The sequence below is a fragment of the Chiroxiphia lanceolata genome, chromosome 4 (assembly GCF_009829145.1).
Source record: "Chiroxiphia lanceolata isolate bChiLan1 chromosome 4, bChiLan1.pri, whole genome shotgun sequence".
NCBI classification, from domain to species: Eukaryota; Metazoa; Chordata; class Aves; order Passeriformes; family Pipridae; genus Chiroxiphia; species Chiroxiphia lanceolata.
In genome coordinates, this window is record NC_045640.1 from 72,322,244 (window position 1) to 72,332,489 (window position 10,246).

Consider the following 10,246-nt stretch of genomic DNA (forward strand, 5'->3'; position numbering starts at 1 on the left):
TAAATAATTATCAGTTTATGCTGTCCCTGCTCTGACCTCCTGTAATTAGGCTGATGAGGTGTCAGCAAGCAGACCTCACCAGTCACTTGCCAACCCTATCTGCAGACTGGTGAATAAGAGTTTTGTTTACCATTCCTTGAGTTCCCAGAGAACTACAGAGCACAACCACAGCGCCATTTAGAGTGAAACTCGTAGTTCCCAAATTCTAGTGTGAAACAATATTACTAATTTTAAGATTTGAACAGAAAGTATCTTTCTGAATATTTCTCCTTCAAGTGTTTTTGTCATTCTCCATCATTAACACAGATGTACCTATAAGGCAATAATATATTTAAATACTTTTAGATGTTACTTGCTGTAGCTCTTTTTTCTGTTAGATTTTGGTACTGTAGGAAAGTACAGGAATGTGCCTGAAGAACCTTGATCTGTCCAAATGCTACAGGTTTGAAACACCACATGAGCCTTCTGATACATTGGTTTCAGGTAAGATTGTCTCCTCTGCCTGTTTACTTGCCAGAATATTGTATTCAGCTTTACCTTCTATATTTCACACTGTAATATCAGAGAATAATCTTTTATTTGTGCTCTTGTTGTAAAAGTATATAGAGATCATATTATTTGATATTATTTTCTCCACGTATTTCACTGAAATCTCAGCTGCCAGCCTCCCAGCACTGAGTACAGTGCCTTTGAAGCTCAGTGTATCTGCCAACGACCTCTTATTTCAAAGCTTAAATTTCCAGCCATAACTCTAATCTGCATTTTTTCCTATGGTGCTATTTCACCTGCAGATTATGAAAGTTGAGTTCTGATAGAGGATTAAAGCATTAGTAGTATTTACTTATATCTGCATCAATATAATTTTCGGGTAGCTTTGCTGAAATTATCAGCAAAATGCCTTTTACTGGCAAAGAAAGCTCAAAGACTGAACTTTGAAGGGCTGTAAGAGTTATTTAGCATTCCTATCCCTAATCTGTGTGATGCAGAAAGGTTTCCTCTTTCATCTTTCTAACAGAAAAATTGCTTAAAAATATTATTTGCCATTTTGGGATTTTAGGACGAGTAATAAGCACAGATCTGAGAAAACGTCAAGGTAAATCACACACACAAAGAAGTGGCAACTTCCCACAGGTAAGAATTTTAAATCACAATTCTCCTGTGAATCCTAGAAATCATGATTCTCCTGGAAAATATAACTGGTTGGTTTCCCTTGTATTCATTTTTCCTTACAATAAATTCCCAGCAAATAACTCACTGATAGGTCAGATTTAATACATGAAGCCTGCCAGCACTCCTCACATGACATACCTCATACCATTCACTGGTAGGAGAAAATAGTTTTAAAATTATCTCTACTTCTCATACTTCAAAGATTTGCAGGGAAAAAATGGTTATTCATCCAATATATTTAACAGAGTAACACAGAGATTTATGAGAAGCATTCACTTGGTAACTTTAAGAATAAAAGGAAAACTTGCAGTTTAACCCCATGATCTTCTCTGGCTTTCCTGTTTTCAGTGAACCTTAGAGAACTATAAAAACAACACAGGGTATTGCTGGTAGGCCATAGGAACTTCTTATTTCTGCTTAGAATCTGTATAGAAAATGAACTACAGAGGTCAATAAAAATCACTTTATTAGTTTGGTAAGTCTCAATATTCTCTTGATTTTGTTGCCTTAATAACATTTAATATTACTACACTATATCTCTTTTTTTTTCCTCCTTAGTCTGTTTGCAATTTTGGCTGATTAAAAACTGGTATTAAAGAAACTAATAAATGCCCAGGAATTGCTATCAGGGCTCAAAAAGGAAGCATAGACAAGATTTTATGTCCATCACAAGCTGTATCTGTCTTCCTATCCAAGATGCTATCCAGAGTAAAGGTGTGTGATCAGAAAGCAAAAGTACAGCAACTCCATACTAAAGGAAAATTATAATGTAAAATGAGCAAAATGCAACAGATGGAGACAACTACTGTTACAGACCCATTATATTGCCTCCTTAATTCTGTATGAATATTTATTTCTTACCTGCCTATTTCCTTCAAGGCCTAAAAGGAAGGAGAAAAAAGGGAAAATTAAATTTTAAATGGATTTTTTCCCAATGCTCACAAACCAAAATGAAGCATAGGCTTAAATTTATTTTTTTCCTCCATCCCTTCTATTTCTACTATTTCAATGAGAAACCAAAATGGGAGTACATTACTTTTCTCATTAGATTATCAACCCCCCATCATTTTAAGGGAAATAATTTTTTCAGTCATTGAATGAGCAAAGGGATGAATGAACCAACCAAACTTTTTTCAAAGCAATGTTAACCAATGTATTGTTGACTTACACCTTGTTTTCAGTATAAAACTCTGCCTGAAGAAACTTATTTTATAAGGATAAACCACTAATGAAACACAGATCCAGTATTTGAATCTTCTCAACTGCTCATCCTGCCCTTTTGGGTATAAAACATAAAAACAATTCCAGCATAACATGAAAAAACAGAATTCTTCAAACGTTTTTGTATCTATAAAATGCATAGACTTTTGTAAAGCAATATAATGACATCTAGAGAAAAATAAAAACAGTTGCTCATGGTAATTATATGAGAGCGACAGAAAACCTAATGAGATTGGTTTTTCCTTTTAAATTCACCAATAGGTCTCCTGCAACATAGAAGAAATTACAGAGGGAACCAGCAAATATTCTGAATGATTAGTCTGTTATTACAGTTGAAAGTGCAATAATCTTTGCTAGATCATTTTCCAGACACCAATAAAGCTGCATTAGGAATATTTCAAAATCCAATATTGGTACACTGTCAGAGATTTTAATTTCATAACAAGCATTTTTTACATTTGCATCATTAGCATCATGTGCAGTTGCTAATGCTGCTTGTTCACAAATTAATACAAAATTTGCTTCCAGCCAACTACCCAGATAACATGATGAACACGAATCATCATCGGGTGTAAAAGACATTTAAAAATATTTTTATAATTTCTATTCATCCGCAAAACTGGATTAACAACTCTAGGATATATTCCATTGTATCAGGTTCAGAAATCATGGAAACATTGATATCCCTGTAAAATTATTCTCTCTAAGTGGTGGAATTATAAGGATTTGAAAATGTCTCCAAACTGTTAGTAGCTTCTTATGTAATTTTGAGAACAACCTGATATGCAACTGAGCTGTGATTTTTGGAAGCATATCAGAATAAGCAAGATAAAATTGGAAAGAAGTTTTCAGGCTGAATATCGCTTAGGCTTTTTTTCCACTATTTGAAAAATAATGAATATAAATTGATGGTGTATGTCCTTAAGTTCATGACACAACACATTAACTGGAGAACAGACCCCAGTAAGGAATCAAACAAAAGTTATCCACTGAAATTCAGGTCTAAAAATTTAGCAGAGTAGAAATCAGAAACAGAGATTGCATTAAGTGGTAAATATTGTTTTGCGACTAACTGATTTCATGTTCTGATTTCAAGAAATGAAATGATTCCATTCCAAATCCAGCCGCTTTCTCTGGAATAAGTATAGATTTCTGAGAAAACTGGAACTGTTAACAAGCACTGAGTGTGGCAAGAGATTTATCTTCATGAGGAACATTGAAAATAAGTTCAGGTGAGTGTGTGCATGCTCATATAAGGAAATATTTTAATGTTCTTTTCTTAAAGCCGAGTGGTAATATTTCAGTATTGTGGTTAACATACTGTATTATTTTTAAGATATAATTGTCTTTTTAGTTATAGAGGAAAGGGTGGATTTGCTAATGTCCTGGTCCATTTTTAGGTGCTTGTCCTCTTGGCAAAATCTGATATCGGGGGAACAGAACTGTAACGTGCAGAGCACTGGATGCTGCAGGAAATAGTGCAAACCAAAGCTCGATTACTCACCAATAGTTCCAGTAAACTTTTTATAGTTTAGGTACCACAGAGCATGAATTCTTGTCTGTCAAGTCCTTATTAAAAGAGAGTGGGAAGCAAGAATAAGTCGCTCACTTATCCAAGTGATGGATTCTCCTGTGTTGGCTACAATACTTGCTACCAAGTCCACAGCTTTGCTTCCATCTGTCTTGAAGAGCTATAAATGTCCCTGCTAAGTCCTATGATCCACTGTCAAGGTCCATACAGGGCATAAAGAAAGAAGGATGATGATTTCCTTGATGGAATCTCATCATCTACCTCCAAGCAACCTGTGAGATGTTAGCAGTGAAGGAATTTCTTCTTGCTCCCTGACCCTTAATAGGCAATTAGCTTTTACTTCTTAAAATTATAGCATGTTCCTTATTTTAGTTTATCTAACTTGTAGTGTTAATTATTGGTCACAAAATTACCCTTTTGAAAATTGCCCATAAGAATTTCGTACTCTAAACTTCTGCATCTTTGATTTAAACAGATGGACTCTGAGCTTTTGAGTATCCTACTTATTTTTAAGTGTTATAGCTTTAATTATTAAAATATCAGTCTTATATTTAAGGATAAAGTGTGTGTGTCTATGTCTATACCAGTATCAATGGCATAGGATCAGAGCAGGTTAGCATTCAGCTAAGAGACATTTTGTCTCGGATCCCACAGTGGTCAAGTGTGATGCACACAAATTACAAATGTGCTGCTGCTCTGAATGGTCTCTGATGGTGCTCCCAGCTCACAGAGCATTATCTGAGCACTATCAGAGTGCTCTGCAGCTCTTTCAAGTCCTGTCTACACAGAGATACTTCCTTTTCAGCAGCAGCTGCCACCCTGAGCAGAACACGGGCCCTCTCGGTGTGATCTGAGCTGATCGGGCTATTTGCTTGCCACTGTGCCCATATTTTAATATGGACAGGGATGGCAGGAACCTCCCCTCTGAAGTCAGTAAATCTATACTAATTTACAGCAGACCAGGAGTTGGCTCTTAACATACTTAGCTGCTTCTTACATGGTTTATTTGTGGAAGGCTCAATAACTCTACTATCTGCTGAAGAGGAAAATGCCCATCTAAGCATAATAGAGCAACTTGAACATTATTATTACAGCCAAAGTGCCGCATTCAGAGAGATCAATGCTCATATTAAGATGTTTGTTAATGAAACCCCCTGGCATATGGCTAATTTATGCTTCTCAAGCAGCTCCTGTAGGCTGGCTACTGTGACTGTCATAAAATATATAGGTGTGCAATTCATCTGGCTAGATTAAAATCGTGAACTCGTAGCACATCAAAGACAGCTTTATACCTGCTCTGTGGGTCTGCACAGCAAAGATAGAAAATGTAATTTCACTAACTCTCTTATTTAATTAAAGAAAGGAAAAAGAAAAACAAGCGGAGCTGTTACAAGAGTATCAACCCCACCTGACTTACACAACTTTGATGATAAGTCAAATTCAGTCCTAAGTATATCAGAACTTGGTAAGTCATTTAGAGAGCCAAATTGGCTGACTGGCATCCCAGTGGGCAGATTAATCCATGTCAGCTCTTCCGTTGAGTGTATACTTCCCAACCCTCTAAAATATTACTTTTTGTAGTATAAGAGACCTGAGTGATTTTTATAATTAAAAGTATTTTAATAATCTATTCCTCACAGCTAGAAGGACCTACAGTCAAAATGTCAACTTTAATCTTATTTTGGTATCAGGTTTCTTCTTAAAAAAGATTCTCTCTACACTGAAGCAGCCCTAAATTTGTTTCTGTTAAGAGGTGGGGAGACTGATTGCAAAAATGACTAAGCTATTTTTTGCTACAGGCCTTACAGTTTTTTCTCTGAAATCTAATTCAGCAAACAGGTACATGCCGGTAAGGAACACAGAGAAACCACAACCTAGAGGACACTAGAGAAGAAGAATATTTAAAATATGGGCAGATGAAGTGGCCTCTGTAGACTTAGTCAGAGCTGAGGCATGGATACGAGCAAATGACATTAACAGGCTGTTGGCTATTTTCAGGTGGCACTCTGCCACCACCTTTGCTCCTTCCCTCACTGGAGACAAAAGGTACACCGCAGAGGATAAAAATAAATGAAAATTTGCATGTTCTGATACAAAAATCTCCAAATCCTGAGCAGTGCCTGTATATTTTGCATTATAATGACTTGGAGCCTTGGAGCTCAGAAACCATGGGAGCCTTAAGCAGAGGCAATTCACTCCATCAGTGACACTGATGAAATCTGTTGATGCCAGGAAGAGTTCTAAAAAACCTTGCTGAATCCCTGAAGGGCATTAACCCTTGTTAATGGTAGAAATTTGAGCGTGATCATGGAACAGTACAATATATTCTATCCAGTCAATCCATCTGAATGCTGGTGTTTCTCAAAGTACAGTTCCCTTCTGGGATAAACTGGCCAGAATTATAGATTTTGGGAACAACCTGCCTGCTCAGTGACATTGGTATTCCTGTCAGCTTCTGTGCCAACAGCAGCAGGAAAGCTGAAGAGAATGCCAATGAAGCAGGAGAGCTGCTTCATTACATGTTTTGGTGGATTTGAATCAGAATTCTACAAGTTCTCATTTAGTAGGAAAATTTGAAATTGCAACTTTAGGTAGATCTAGATCAAAACAAAAATCAGTAAAACTCGAAATTTTCTGTGAAACAGCAATCCTGTTCCTTCTATTGGCTTTATTATTCACATCAAAAAGATCTGTGGAAACAGCAAGAACAAATTTTCATTTCATCCTGCCATAGTACTGGGCAGAGTTGCAAGTTTCCAAGTCATGTTCTCATCCTCGTGCTATACAAAATAGGATTTTATCAGTATGAACAAGTCACAATGAGAAGCAAAAGAAAATAAACCAGTAGGCTATAACCTACTCCTGAAAGGTGAGGTCTCTGCATAAATGCTTCTGTTGAAAAACATACCTCTAAAAGTGAAAAGAATCTAAAATGTGGGATATACAAATGTGTTATTTGTGCCACAGTGCTTTTATTCATTGAATCAATAATTTTGCTTGCAGAGACACAGGCAGATGATTACCTTTAAAAGGAATCCTGGTGCCCTGTTTGTAGCAGGTTGTATTTCATCACAAAAGTATCAATTTTCTCGTGTTGCCTCAAGCTTAAATAGCCAACACCATCTTAAAGAAGATATTTACAGATGGATAAACTCTAGCTTTTGCAAGCTGCACAGATCTGACTCTCTGGAAATTTGTTAAGAGGGTGGTACTGATTCAAGTGCCTCAAGTCAGTGTGATCAAGAAAACACTTTAAAATCATGGTTTACTATTAAATCCACTTACTTTTTGCTAACTATTTAGTCTTTTATAGAATTATCATGCCACATAAGAATAAATCTTTATATGAGTGTCCTTGTTTTGCTGAGAGTCTACTCTTCTATTGAGCTACTATCCCCTGAGTTATTTAAAAGATGTGTAGATGTGGCACTTGGGGACATGGTTTAGTGGTGGGATTGGCAGTGCTGGGATAATGGTTGGACTTGATAATCTTAAAGCTCTTTTCCAACCTGAAGGATTCTATGGTTCTCTGATCTGCTATGTGGCTGAAATATTAACTTACTCCACGCTGGAAATACCCTCTTAAAAATGTTTACTTCTTAAATGGATTGCCCTTCCCTTTCTTCTGAAACTCTTCATCCAAGTGTTCACTATGTCCTTGCATCACAGCACTCTCACTGTGAATATATATAGAATTTATATTTATACACAGTATTTCAGAGGATTTGGCAGGAAATAAAAATACATAAACCCAATAATTCCAAACAGAAAAGTTATTCATTAACTACTTGAAGAAAAAAACAGAAAATACATTGTTGGAATAAATTTATCACATGTGAATTTTAGGTAAGTTTTACACCTTCTTTTTGGGTCTTTTGTCTTTATACAAAGGAAAAGAAATTCAATATACAATTTCAGTTTTATTACCTTTGTACTATTCCCATCAAATAAATGCAGCTATGCGAAGGTCTTTCTCTGCTTTTTAAAAAGATCACTCTTGAAATGAAACTTTCTTTTCATTTCAGTGCAACATAGCCTGTTTTAATAAAGAATTTTGCTCCCTATTGAGAGTGTTTTGATGAAATAATACAATTGCTTTTGTTTGCCATTTAATTTACCAGTGGATCGATAGAGTTGGACATAACTACTTTCGGTATTAAAAGTCAGAAATTCTAGGGGAAATGGAGGTTAAATTGTAAACAAAATATTTCATTGGCATTGATCTGAAAAGCAGACTGACAGTATTGCTAAAAAATCATCCACTTGCAATTATAAATCTCCCCAAACTGACAGGAGATGGATTTGATTATTTGGCTTTGAAAGGGGTCATTCCTTTAAAGCTGTAAGACTTTATCAATTTATAAAAGATTAAATGAACCATGTTTTCCTTTACTTCCTGTCACAACTCCTTTTTTGTGATTACCCAGGCTAGATCAGGTTATGAGAATGACTGATTGTTTTCCTCTCTATTTTAGGCAACCTCACATTTACAGAATTTATGACCTGTGCTGGATCATTTGTGATACAAAGATTACAGGTAACCTGAACTTACTTAATGTACTGTGATACAGTGCCAACAAGCATAGCTACTCCTAATGCCACAAGTACAGCATGAAAAAATGCCCCAGTTTCATCCACCAATATCCATCCAGGCAATATCCAAAGTTACAGCCACAGTTTCTTTCTTTAAATGAATGAGAATTTTTATATACCCTGCAGCTAACAAAAATACTGCCTTTTTAACCTAATTTCCCCCCTCTTCTCTCTTGCTCCAAGAGAAATAGGAGTAGGCCAGTTCTTTAGATAACATTGATTGCTCTATTTCAGTCACTGACTGTGTACACTTTAAATTGGCAGAGAAAAAGGAACAATTTCCTAAGCAAGCATCACACCTTATAAACCTCTGCATGGAGATCCTGGTAAAAGGGATTCCTTGTCTGAAAAGAGCCTTTCAGATGGTCATTATTTGGGTTCCCCCATTATCAAAACGTTACAATTGTGGTTAAATTTTGGATGCTGATATCCTTATCAACAGAACAGCTCACACCCAGCCCCAGCAGATCAATCCCTCTGCTGTACTGATGTCTAAGCTCTCCAGGAATGACAGGATTCTCTACCTCGTGCCAAGTACCCAGAAGGCACAAATTCCTCTCTAGAACCAATTCTCTTTCAGCAGCTTTGACAGCCAGGATAGAGGCAAAAAACTGTGGCAAGCCTGGAGAGAGCAAGAATGGCAGGATAATGGCTAAAACCCAGTTCCTTGTGCAGCTGTGGTACAGCCTTCACACTGCTGCTCATTTCAGTGATGAATTCCTGCAGCGGTTTCCTTGGAGCTTACAAGGCTGGGGAGAGGTGTGATGGACTGTTTGGTGGTGGTGTGTCCGTAAGTATGAGTACAAACCAAGCCTGAATACCTTATATGTATATAAATATATATAATAGCTAACAAAATCATATACATATACTGCTTTTAAAATTACTTTGGTCTGTTCCTGCGCATGTAAAGGTAGTAGGTGCCCTACTCTTGTAGCTGAATTACACCATTCAAAACCCCAAGCAGATGGTAACATTTTTGTAACAATTATAACATTGTCAAGGTACTCTGTTTCTTAAGCTTGTAAATAATATGAGGAAATTGTTTTCTGAAAACACGAGCAAGGGCCTATAAATTTTACACATCCCATTTATATTACAATGGAATTTAATCTCGCTATAGCAATTCAGAGCAACCCTAGTGACATTTTTCCTGTGGCCCCCTCTACAAGAAGAAACAACAAAAATCACAAGAAATGTCTGCAAAAATGTTTGGTTGTCTCCAGCTGTTTAGCACTGACATTCTAGCATTGAAACTTATATTCAGGCAAAACCCCTCCTCTTAAAAATTCCACTTCAGCTGTTCAAACCATCCTTAACTTACATTGAAATAAAAGATGTTATGCTACAAAAAGTAGTTTCAGTTACACTTATGCTTTATTTTTATGCCCTAGACTGTTTACAGGAATTCAGTCTAATAAGAGTCAGCTCAGTTAAAAGAAGAACTTTACCAGCAGTTTAATCTGCCTCTTATTTTAAGCTTTTTATCCCCACTTTTTTGATTTTGATCCCTTACAGTCACTCTACGCATATTCGTGTCAATATTTCAAAGTTTCCTATATTCTCAAAGCTACTGAAGCAGCTGATGTTTTATAGCATTATGTTAGCAACTCATCAATTTTTTATAATTATATTTCCAGTAGTCTACTCCCATCACTCCACATATGATTATCTGCCTGAGGCCACCACTCAGAACCTTCCTATTTTAATGCACAGGTCAGCAAGACTTTG